Below are 13,150 nucleotides of genomic sequence, written 5' to 3'. Positions count from 1 at the left end.
AGGTAAGCCCAACATACATGCAGAATATAGTTGAGATAATGATAAAACTCTTAAATAACTCAGAAACTATTATAAAAGAACTCTGTGACTCAAAAGAAACAAACTCCCCATAATCTGGTGATATCAAGTTGCAAGCTCCACAAAAGTATACTGAACATCCCTGAAGTCTCCGAATCCGAACTCAACTCACTAGAGCCTGGGTTGGTAAGAGGTACATGGATTTCCAAAAAAGATGTACAGAAGCATAGCATGAGTATACCACAACGGTATCTAGTAAGTGCCAAACCTAACCTCGGTAAAGTAGTGGTGAGGTTAGGTCAAGGCCTTACTGGAATAAATAAGAAACTGAACAAGGGTATATGATAGAGTAATAATGATAAACAATGAAAATGATAAAGTGACGAGATATACCAAGAATAGCTATACTGAACTAAGGAAAATAAGGCATCGTGGAAGAAAACAAGAAATAATATGCCAAGGAAACAAAGTGACCATAACAACAAGTGATGTAATAGAAAAGTATCAACAAACATCACTACCAAGGTACCGCCTCGTAGTCTCATTTCACAAAACAATTTACAATCTTTCCTTATGTCACCGCGGGAGCCTTGCATTTAGTTTTGAAAATTATTTTCCCAAAATAGCTTCATGCATTTTAGCCCATCTTATCACATCGTGTGGCTTCAAGTAGTTCCCCTACTAGCAACACGTGTATCAAGCCCACCTTATCTCACCGCAAGCGTTGCAACCCCAATCCTTATACCACCGCATGCGTATCAATATCACAACATATCACAAATCGTACCTCAAGTGCTCTATATCACAAATTGCCAAAGAAGTCAACAATAATAGTGTTTCCACAAAATATAGCCAATGGCTCAACCACAATATGCACATTAGTCTCAACAATAGCAATCAAAAGTCAATAATTCAACAAGAATGGTATTTCAAAACTTCACAACTTTGGCTCAATGTGAATCACTACCTTTATAACTCAATACTAATTTCAACAATGAGATATTCGAAGAAAAAACAACTTTGAGTAAGGAACTCAAAGGATAAATGATGAATAAGGAATAGAGAAAGCAATATCTCAACTAAACCTGTAAAGGCAATTAACAAGTAAGAGATAAGACAAGTAAAGCATGTGAATGAAGACTAATTATGATGAATATAACATATTATGGTAAGTAAATTAAAGGCATGAAAGGAATCTACATAGCTAGAGCCGGTCAATTAACACATTTATCCTGTGTACACACTTGTCACCTTGCGTACACGGCTTCCATATATCACAATTAACACAAACAACACCAATACTAAGGGGTAATTCCCCCACACAAAGTTAGGCAAGACACTTAACTCAAATCACGCTAACTCAATCCACTAGCAATCCTTTCCCTCGATTATCCAACTCCAAACGCGAATCTAGCCAAAATAACTTCATACCATAAATATAAACTAGGGGAAGCTAATCCGAACAATAAAGTTAAGATCTTTAAAGAGACTGAAAAAGTCAACTCAAAACGTCAACACCGGGCTCGCATCTCGAAACCCGACAAAAATTACAAAATCCAAACACCCATTTGATAACGAGTCCAACCATATAATCAAATCGGACTTCAAATCGCCATCCAAATCCCCAAAATTTAGTCTAACAAGTTTTCACAATTTTCCCCCAAATTTCCAGTCCAAATGACTAATATGATGACAAAATAACGATGGATTCATGTAATATTGCTAAAATAGAGTTAGAATCACTTACCCCAATGACTTTCTGAAAAATCGCTTGAAATATTGCAACAAACCGAGCTCTCTAGGTCCAAAATGAAAATGAGATGAAACCCTCAACCTAAGCCATTTTCTGCGCAGCGATTTTGCATCTACGGGCATATTGTCGCACGCACAGAAAATTAATCGCAGATGTGGTTCCCACTATGATGAGAGAATTCCACTTCTGCACACCAATCATGCACCTACACCTGCGGTGGGTCTCCGTTTCTGCGACCCCAGGGCAGGTTAGCCCTTTCCGCTTCTACGATTCTCTTCTCGCACGAGCGAGTACGCTTCTGCGGATAAATGACCACACCTGCGGTCATAGCTGACTAAGCCCAATTTCTCTTCTACGGTGCAAGGGCCGCTTCTGCGGTGCCGCACTTGTGACCCAGGTGCGATTGCCCCAGACACAACAAAGTTTCAGCAATCACCTAAGTCTAAAACGTTTTTGGATTCAATCCGAATCACACCCGTGGCACCCGGCACCCCGTACGAACATACCAACAAGTTCCAAAAGACATGACGGACGTACTCAAGGACAAAAATCATATCAAACAACATCGATTCAACGAATCGTTACCCAATCCAAGCCTATTGTAACTACGAACATCCAACTTCCAAAACTAATGCCGATTCATACCAAAACAACTCCGTTTGACTTCAAAATTTGCACAAAAGTCATAAATGACATGGAGAATCTATACCAACTTCAAAAATTAGAGTTCGACCCCGATATCTATAAAGTCAACTCCTGGTTAAACTTCTCAGCCTTCTAAACCTTCAACTTCCAAGCAGAGAAATGGGCAAATTTTGGAGGTTATTTTGCGGTCAACTATACGACCGCATAATCGTTTTGCGGCTGCACATCCGTCGCAGAACCAATATGAAGATTTTTGGAGGGAGTTTCTGCGGTCCATTATGCGGCCGCATAATTGATATGCTGGCCACAGACTGGACCAGAGCACCCCAGTTTTTGGGACCGTTGTTGTGGTCCATGTTGCATGCCGCAGACCTGATCTGTGGTGCACTCTACGACCGTAGAGTTGAGTTCGGAGGGTCCATTTTCTAATTTTTAAAATCGGACCCCATTTGATTAAAAGCCATTGGGTCTCATTTAGAAGGCAAAGATCTTCAATTTTAGAGTGAGGGGAGTGCTTTAGAGAGAGAGGAGGAAGCCCTAAGTACTTTGTTCATCAACCCTTTCTCAAGCTTTGAAATTCAACAAGTAAAAATTGCATGGTCTTCATCCAAGAGGTAAGGTTCTACTCTTTAGCCCTTAATTTCGGGATTTGACTGAAAGTAGGTAATGAGAAATATGATTCTTGAGTATTATTTATGCATGCATGTACCATCAAGGTTGGTGGGTAGTTTATTGAGCTCAAATGGGTAAACATTGGGTTGTAGGATTAAAGAATCCACCATAGGAGAACCTTGAAACCTCAATGCACACCTAGTGCTTGATAAAATGCTCAAATGAGCTGAAACCCCAAATATATTCCTAATTATGGTTCAAATATTTCATGTTTCTAATAGATTGAAGTCGCAAGTATTCCTGACTCATTGTAGTAATGTAAGGAAGCATAAGCGAGGTATGTTGGCGAAACTCCTATTGTAGAATCGATTTCCATGATATCCTCGTAAGTTGCGATTGCGGTTAGCTCAATTTCTTATTTCTCATATTTTGAGTCCTTCCTAATAAAATTGATTATTCTAAAATAAGTCTTGTGTTGAAAGATGTATGCACTCAAAATGTGTTCCAAATGTTCCTATCATATCATGATTCCCTCCGAGAATTTAATCTAGTATGATCAATGTACAAAAGGTGTTATGATTTAAAATCATGTTTCAACTGCAAGTTAGTATACCAAATTGTGGAAGAGAAGCTCAATGTATTTAAGACCTTCGTTTGCTCATATGTGTACTTAAAGTCTTGATTTAAAATTCACTTATTGATGATAATCCATGGTAACGCTTGAATGCTATAGATGTGAGTATGAAATATGAAATACGGTCGACGTGCCGAGAATGATATTATAATTGTGGCCATTAGTTCCAATAAAATGGGAATATGTGTGAAAGATTATGAAGTGAGTTATAAATACTTTAAATAATACATGCTTTGGGAGTATCGTTTAGTCACCGAGGAAGGGTAGGTTAAAATAACCTAACCCCAAAACTACACATGCCAGTGTAGGAGTGATTGAGGGGTAAATCCCCGTGTTGATTTGATGAGATTATTTTCCCCTTCTATGGGATGAGATTGAAGTGTCGAGATATTTCTCCTTAAATGGGCTGAGATTATTGCTAGCAAGATTTGATATGATGTCGACCCAAACAGAATTGTGGTGAGACGGCTTAGTCGATCGGGCGTAGATCGGATGCCGTGTCGCGCACATAGTGGTGTTGTGATTGGATTTTCTCGAGGTGAGATGGCTTACCTGGTTGGGCTAAGACCGAAGTCCTTTCTAAAAGCACGATGGTATATCGGTACTAAAGATATCCCAACTTCAAAATATTGAAACTTACCTGAAATTTATCTTTCTCTTAAGTTGGTACTTTAATACTATTTTGGGCTCTCGTTGATTTCATGTTTCATTCTCATTTTACTATTACTCGTTCTATTGAGAGTGTGTTTAGTTTTGCATACTAGTACTATTCCATATGTACTAAGGTCCCCTTTGCTAGGGGCGCTGCATCGTTCATGGATGCAGGTGGTTCCACAACAGGCTGTATTGATCAGTGATGGCAGTACACCCTCTCCTCAGCTGACTTGGTGAGCCCCTTTCATTTTGGGGTCTTGTATCTCATGTCCTCTATGTATATTGTTTTGATATACATCCGGAGCCTTGTTGCCGGTACTATCACGCTACTATTTTTGTATTTATTAGAGGCTCTGTAGACATAGTGCGGGTTGTACCTTGGTTATGGGGAAGTCAAACTAGTAATGTTGTAATTGTGTCACGAGTTCCACTCCTAAACTATGTATGTGTAATGTATTATTTTGGAGACTTATAAATGGCGTAATTATTGGTAATTAATTTGGTTTTGTTCACGTGATCTTCTCAGTCTAATTAATGAGAATATATCTTCTCTTTACTCATGGGTATGTTCGGGTAGAAGGCATTATACATGCTTGCTTGGTCGGGTTATCTCGATTGAGCGCCGGCCGCGCTCCTCGAGGTTGGGGCGTGACACAAGAATGCCTTGATTAAAGTATTAAGTGAACCTTATGTGCCTACCAATATCACTAGCGGGGAGATGGCTAACATGGTAGGACAGGTACTGGAGAGTCACAAAATTACTTTCCGCGAAGTGAGCTACCGCCGGAAGGGTTGAGTCACAACAAAGTGTTGCTCATCACTGTGCATTTTAAAGACAAGTTCATTGCTAGTGTCCTGATAGATGGAGGTTCGTGCCTGAACATATGCTCACTAACTACTATGAAAAGACTTGAAAAGGCCTGCATGAGAAACGGATGGGAAGCATTAATGTGAAAGTGTTCGATGGATCTCAGAGAGCCAGTATTGGGGAAATCAATCTTGATCTTCAAATGGGCGTGACCTGGTTTGATATTGAATTCCAAGTGCTAGACATATTCTCCACCTACAACTTGTTATCAGTACGACCATGGATACACGTACATGGGGCAGTCGCTTCTACTCTGTCCCAGGTTGTGAAGTTTGAGAGGAATCATCAAGAGGTAATTATTCACGGCGATGGAAGCAACCCTATCTATACCAACCGTACCATGCTAGTTATTGAGAACAGTAGGAAATTGGGAGGAGAAACATAAACCGCATTGAGCAGGTAAATGCAAGAAAGTGAAGTTTCCTAGTAGTTCGGTCGACTTTCAAAGATAAGTACAGAATTTGTCGTACTGATCCGCAAGACTCTACTAAACCTGCTCATGACTCGTGAGACCTAAGCAACTTAGTTCACCAATACTAACTTATCACGATCTAACTCACACCGAAGCCGCGATGGTGCCTAACACTACTTGCCAGTAAGCCAACGGTCTCACAATATCTTAATCATTTGAATATATCATAAGTATATGATAAAAATAATTGAAAATTTTCTAAAACCATCCCAAAATCTTGTGTCAATGAGTACATGCACACTACTGAGTATCAAACATAAGGCCCACATGTGCGGGGTTGATATTTCTGTTGACTTTGGGTATTTGATTAGAGATTCGACCTTTATTGTTTGGGTTTGTTTCCTATGACATTATTTTATGTTTTTGAGTTATTTTTGGATAGGTTCGAGCCATTCAGAGGTCGATTGTTTCGGGATGGTGCTTCAAGAATATTGGTTTGCCTCACTTGAGGTAAGTATCTTACCTAAACTTGGTTGAGACACTAGTCTCTTGAGTTATTTGTGATATCTACGTGCTACGTGTGGCTCACATGTGCGGGGTTGAGCCCATGTGCATGCATTGGGGTATTTATTCATGCTCTGGGTAGTGCTCAGACTATGATATATCTTGAATTTATTTCTAAGCATTATGCTGAGATGTTTCTTATACTTGCACCCCGTTATGAGCTATTTTGAGCCATGTTTGAGGTTACATAGCTGTTAATCTCCTGATTGAACCTGATAATTTCTACTTTTGTGATGTAATTGTCTGATTTGAGCTATGATCGTGCACTTTGCACATGCATACCCCTTAGCATGTCACTTATAATAGTCCCGGAGTATGAAATTTGGTGCCCATTGATCATGTACATGTATTCTTCTATATCTGCTTTCCGTGTGATATGATTTGACTAGTAGCCCATGACTATGCCGGGCAAATTGTGATATTGAGCATGTGACCACGTCGGGCGGATGGTGATAGTGAGCATGTGACCACATTGGGCGGATTGTGATATTAAGCTTGTGACCACGTCAGACAGATTGTGATATTCGTATGTGGGTTTTTCTTGCAATATGTGAGTTGTCTATTTGGTTGATATTGTTAGCACATGAGTCATCCATGCGGATTCAAATATTGTTGTTATTGTCATGTGAGTTTTCCGTGTGGTTGATATTATTAGAATGTGAGTTGTCCATGTAGTGTATGGATATGGATCCTTCCCCCTAGGGTTACGCTCTCACGTTCCTTCTTGATGGTGTACAGATGGATTGTGAGAAACCGATAAATTTCTGGTTGATGTGTGCCTTGGGAAGGTTGATCGGTGGTTTGGTTCGATTATTGAGATTGTGATGTGGGCCTTAGAGCTGTGTTGTGATTTCTATTTATATTGGATTGGGCGCTTCAACATATTTATGTTAGGTTATTGCATTTCTTCTTTACTTATAATTTCCTTGGCTGGTTACCTGATTTATTTGCATATCATCATTTTATATGATAAGAAAATTGAGTGCACAAGGTGGTTTAATCCATGATTTCAAGATTTGATCATATTACTGTTATGCACATGTTGCAATTATAAACTACACATATGATTAGCGAGTATCATTTATAAATATTACTTATGTTACCTCATCGAGGTTAGTTATGATACTTAGTGAGTACATGGGGTTAGTAGTACTCATATTACACCTCTACACCTTACGCGTAGATCATGGAGCTGGTATGAAGGTGTACTTGCTTTTCTGGATATAGCTACTACTTGTCCTTGGTAGTTTTAAATTTGTAATCTATTCATGTATATTTCAAACAGATGTTATATTTATTTTCATACCAGCTTTATAAATCCCAGTCTTAGATGCTCACGACTTGTACTACCACTCCTTGGATTATTGTATGGGAATTCAGTTATTTCATTTATTGATTTCTTATTATTTTCATTAGAACTGTGTTGGCTATTTTTTGGCTTACCTAGTGGGTTGGGTTAGGTACCATCATAACTCGGTGGATTTGGGTCGTGATATGTTGGTATCAGAGCTCTAGGTTCATAGGTTCTGCGAGTCATGAGAAAGTGTCTAGTAGAGTCTTGCAAATCGGTATGATGACGTCCATACTTATCTTCAAGAGACTACAGGGCATCTAGGAAACTTCACCTCTTTCTTTCCTTATTATGCGGTATTGATTCAGTTTGAAGTGTATCTCTTTGAATTCCTTCCATCCAATCATATGTGCGTCGATGACTTGTGATTTCATGAATGAGGTACGAGATGTGTTCTTTTGGACTTATATGTCTGGTAGTGTCCCTAGGAGTGGGATTGATGGCTCGGAGAGTAGTTGAGTAGCAATATGATGAGTATTATGTGATTGTGGGTTATGCTTAGATGGTTGGGATATGATAAGAAAAATGTTGCTTGGGATACGAAAAGACTATGGATGCTTGATTTCTATCTTGATAAGTGGTATAATCTCGAGATATGGGCATGTTGAGGGGTCTTTCATATTGTTCATTTGTGGAATGAAGTGGATTGTTATGTCTTATTAATGAGTTCAGATTCTGGAGGATTTAGTGACTGTATAGTGGTTGTGGCCATGAAAGGGCATAGAGAGATGTCAATTTGAGGCAAAACAGGTGGATTATCTTCTACGGGATTTTCTAAGTTGCGTGATCATTATGATGTTATGAGGATATGTTCCTTCCTATCAGTAGATTATGTGCTGTAATTTGAGTTTGTATCGCTTGGGGAAGTTCGCACGGCTATCGCGAGGATGGATATGCGCTTAACAAATGATTTGAGCTATTTTTATTGTTAGAGCTACATGAGCGTATGAAGGACATAGTTGAATTACAATGAGATATTATGGCAGTTACAGAGTAAGGGCATTGTGGGTAATCGACTGTTAAGTTATGTGTCTTCGAGCCAAGTGGGGGAGTCAGTTGTCGATGATTAGATTGCATGGTCATGTGTTATGTTAGTTTTAGTCTGAGGCATACTTATGGATCGGTTATGACTTGAAGAGGTTGATTTCGAGGATGACTCGAATGAGGAAATTGCTGGATTCATGATGTGCTACACTTTATGGGCATATTAGAAATCTTAAAATGATTCAGGTTTGTTATTCGTAGTGGATGTAGTATGCACAGAGAAGGGAATAGACACAGTTTTGTAAGATGGGGTTTCATCTTGAGGTATTTGGGTGCTAATTAAGCACAAGTCATTCGGCTTGTATTGGCAGTGCATTTGAGACTACAGCAGAGTGGATGACTTTCAAAAGAGTTCTAATCAGTTTAAGATTTATGTATCATTAATGATTCTACATTTAAGTACTTAAAAGGTTAAAGAAACAACTTCAGATGCACAAAAGGTCTCTTCGGTGTTGGCATTTTGGTTGTGGTATTATTGGATTATTAAGAGGGAATACAGTGTCTTATGGGCTTTAGAATGATGTGGATTCATGCTATGATCTTTTGTGATGAGCTTTGGTTAAGGATCGTAGTGTATTGGCAACAAGAAGTGTTAACTTGAAAGCAAGTCGAGGAGAACTAAAATAATGGGGTCAACTTGGTAGTGATTCAGGTTAGTGGGTTTCGAAAAGCTCCCAAATGATTTCAACCACGGCTTGGGGTGGATGTTTTCGATAGTGATGAGGAATATATTGGGTGTTGTGATCATTTCCTGTATAAGGGTCAAGTTGAAGATTTTTGACTGACAAAATATGTGTCCGGCTTATAATTCCAGGATGATAATGGGGTTCTCATATTTTTCTTATGATGGAATGATAGATGTGGTTGACGCATAGGATTAAGGTTTGCATGTACGAGATTGCGGTTCAGCTTTGAATTGAAGATCGAGAGTTCTAGAAAGCATTGACGGATTCAGACATTTAGAAGGATGATGCACTATATGTATCACTTGATAATGGTGCATATTTCAGATGGCGCATTGTGTTTGACTTGAATATGCTTGACTGGTATTACGGTAATCGCCTGGTTGTTGGTTGACTACTGATGTTCAGATTTTTCTATGTGGCACGGAAGAATTATGGAAATATTTATTGTGAGGTGATTGTGTATGAGGGATGTATCGTTCATTTAAGTGGTGGAGTTGGGATCAGACGTGGATATTCATGTATTCTAGGGACGTGGTTGTAAAAGGTGACGGTATGTTGAGAGGTTGACAGCTGAATGAATGTGTTATGGATAGTTTAATGTGGACTTTTGGGAGGTTCTCAACCTATTTCGTGTGTATCGGAATTGATTTTGAGGCCATTGGTAGGTCTAATGAGAACGTGTATTTTACATCGGGTTGGCTTTGTTTACTCAACAAAGTTACTATTGAGGGAGTGTCATATGTTAGAGTTGATCTTATTCTTTTTATGATATTTTCCATGTATTACTCTCCTATGCTACAATGATTTGTGAGACTGCTGACTATTTACATACATGATGTGGTTCTATTTGGGCCTTGTGGTGGAATTCGAGCGAGATGTCCCTTGGTTTTGAATGGTTGATTACGCCTTGGTTATGGTCTTCCTGCTTGTGGTATATTGATAAGTGTGGATTTTGACCAGTTTAGTACCTTCATGCGTTAGTTTTAGTCCGAAAATGTTGATTTATGTTCCCAAAACTAATGAAAGTGTGCAAATTGCAGGAATATCGGAGATTTTGACTCTAATGAAGAAATCCAACTCAAAAAGGAGTGTTCAGGTTCACAAGGCGAGAAGGAGCACAAAATACCAGAAGTGCAGTCCGCAAAAGTATTTCTACGGCCGTAGAAGAAAGTGCTGACCGCAAAATTCTTTCTGCGGCCGCAGATCTTTTGTAGAAGCCCAGAAGTGATTGAAGAGAAGTGCGGACCGCACGCAATTTGTGCGGCCGCAGAACATGGTCGCACTGACAAGAATCAAAAAGTTCAGATAGTGTGCAAAATGACCAAGACTGAAGCTTTGCCAGAAGTGCAGACCGCACATGATTTGTGCGAGTGCAGAAGCTGAAGTGCAGCCGCAAATCAAATTGTGCGGCAGAAGAATCTCTCAACCTGCAGACTCAAGCAATGTGCGGACCGCACATGGAATTGTGCAGCCGCATAACCTCCCGAAGGGCATTTTCATCAGGGAATTTTGGGCCACTATAAATAGACAGAAATCACTCTTTTAGGTCAAGTTTTGAATTTTTCTTAGCTGTAGCAGTTATAGTTTACCATTTTGGGTAATTCTCGATCATTTTGGGAAAAAACCATCATTGTTTATCATTTTAATTTTATATGATGGCTTTAATTAGTGTTTCTTCTTTGTTATCTTTATTTTCTACTATGAGAAGCTAGATACTTAATAGGTTTGTGACCGAACCCTAGTGTGTAAACCTTATGGGTATCTAATTTAATGCTTGTTTATGATTGGGTGTTTGTCATTTAGCCTTGTTAATACTTTAATTTTAGAATTAATGGTTGCAAACATTGATTCATTCCTTTTTGACTTGGTCTTTACTTGAGAAAGAGGGACCTAGTCCAGCAAAACTTGGCTAACAATAAATTGGGCTAGTTAAGTATTTGAATAGCCTAAATAAATGGTTTGAACTAGAGATAGGGAAAACCCGACATGAGCTCATATCAACTATTTATCTTGATACTAATTTGGGCTTGAGAAATCCAAATTGAGCAAAATCACTCCATGGCTGAGAGCTATTGAGTGGGTAACTTTGAGTTGAGAGTTATAATACACCCCAATTACTAAAACAAGTGTTAACATGATAAACCCATTAGGCGAACACTTAGGCAAAGGTTACATCCATAGGCCTTTTTGCCTATTTGAAAACAACTAAAAACAATTAGTCAATGTCTAATTCTTTTTCTCTAGTTGATCATTGATAGTGTATTTTATAAAAGAAATTAGCAAAACCTGCTTGATTGGAAGTGTATTTAAGATGTTTCATCTTCACGCATCAAGTATACTCCAACACCCATTTTTAGCTCCTTGAGAAAATCGACCCCGGCTCATAGTTGGGTACTATTCTTCCAATGATCTCTTCCACTCATTGTTGAGTGTTGATTGGGAGTGGATCAATGTTTGGCGCCGTTTCCGGGGAGCTTAAACGATGTTAGCAATATATTTGAGTGTGGTTTTGGCATATCTTCTTTATCTTCCGTGTTACGAACGTGTTTAAGAAATCTTACATACAATCATGGCAAACAATTAGCTCGGAAATATGCCTTTGAGGGACTTGGACGGTGAGGAGGAACAACTCGATGAGTTACGTCAAGTGCCATAACAAAGAGGCCGGGGACCACAAGACAACATGCCCGTTCCACCCCCGCCTCCACCATATCCACCACAAGTATCTCCACAGCATATATTGCGCAACGAAGGTTATGCTAGTGCAATATTCCCTCCCTGTATTAGGGCGGGCAACTTTCTAATCACCAATGTGATGCTCACTTTGCTTGAGCAACAAGGTTTCCTTACCGGTGCTCCAACTCAAAATGCTTACATAATTTTGAAAGGCTTTCTAGATACATGTTGGGGGAGCAAGCAAACTAATGTTTCTAAGGATGCATTGAAGCTAAGGCTTTTTCCCTTCTCTCTACGGGAGAAATCTTTATATTGGTTGGAATGCTTGCTGAACCATTCAATTCACACCTGGGATGAGTTGGCGGCCAAGTTCATTGCTAAGTTTTTCTCTCCCAGACACATGGCTACACTTCTAGATGAGATCTTGGCATTCAAATAAGAGCCGACTGAACCACTACATGAAATTTGGGAGCGTTGTGGAACAATAGTTAAGGAATGTACCAGCAACGATATGACAGAAAATGTGTTGCAACAAACGTTTTATCGTGGGATTAACACAACCAATCAATGTGTAGTGAATCAACTAGCCGCTAAGAACATTATGACTAGGCCTTATGTGGAGGCGTGTGACATTCTATATGAGATGGCGAAGATGTCATCGGCTTGGCAATCCCATGCCAATGTCCCACAAGGTGATTTGAATATGATCCACCTCCATAGATAATTGCAAGACCATGGGCAAGCCATTGCCGAATTGACCACTACCATGACTCAACTAGCAAAGGATCAACTAAATCAAGTGCAAGCCCCTAAGAAAGTTCATGCTATGGAGAGAGTGAATGTTATGGTAAACAAGAAGGGGACTAACGGTCCACAAATGAAAACCCGAGTGGAGAACAATATGCAAGGTGATGGAGGTTTTGTTCAAGATGATTCTTATAATGAGCAAGAGGAGGAAGTGCAATATGTGAACAATTTTCAAGGGCAAAGAAACAACTTCCAAGGCCCAAACCAACAACAATTTGACAACAAAACAATCATGGCAATTGGAGTTCTAACAATCAAGGGGATTGGCATAACAACAACAATCTATGAAACTATAGTGGAAACAACCAAGGAAATAGGGTAGGCAACAACCAACGTGGTTGGGGTAACAATCAAGACCGCCGGGGGGTCGGGTTTACAAAGGCCCCCAATGTATCAACAACTGAGCAACCCACCAAAAGAATGCCC

Source organism: Nicotiana tabacum, chromosome 17 (genome assembly GCF_000715075.1).
Source record: "Nicotiana tabacum cultivar K326 chromosome 17, ASM71507v2, whole genome shotgun sequence".
Lineage (NCBI taxonomy): Eukaryota > Viridiplantae > Streptophyta > Magnoliopsida > Solanales > Solanaceae > Nicotiana > Nicotiana tabacum.
The sequence above is the reverse complement of the archived record's forward strand: the minus strand, read 5'-3'. Positions refer to the sequence as shown.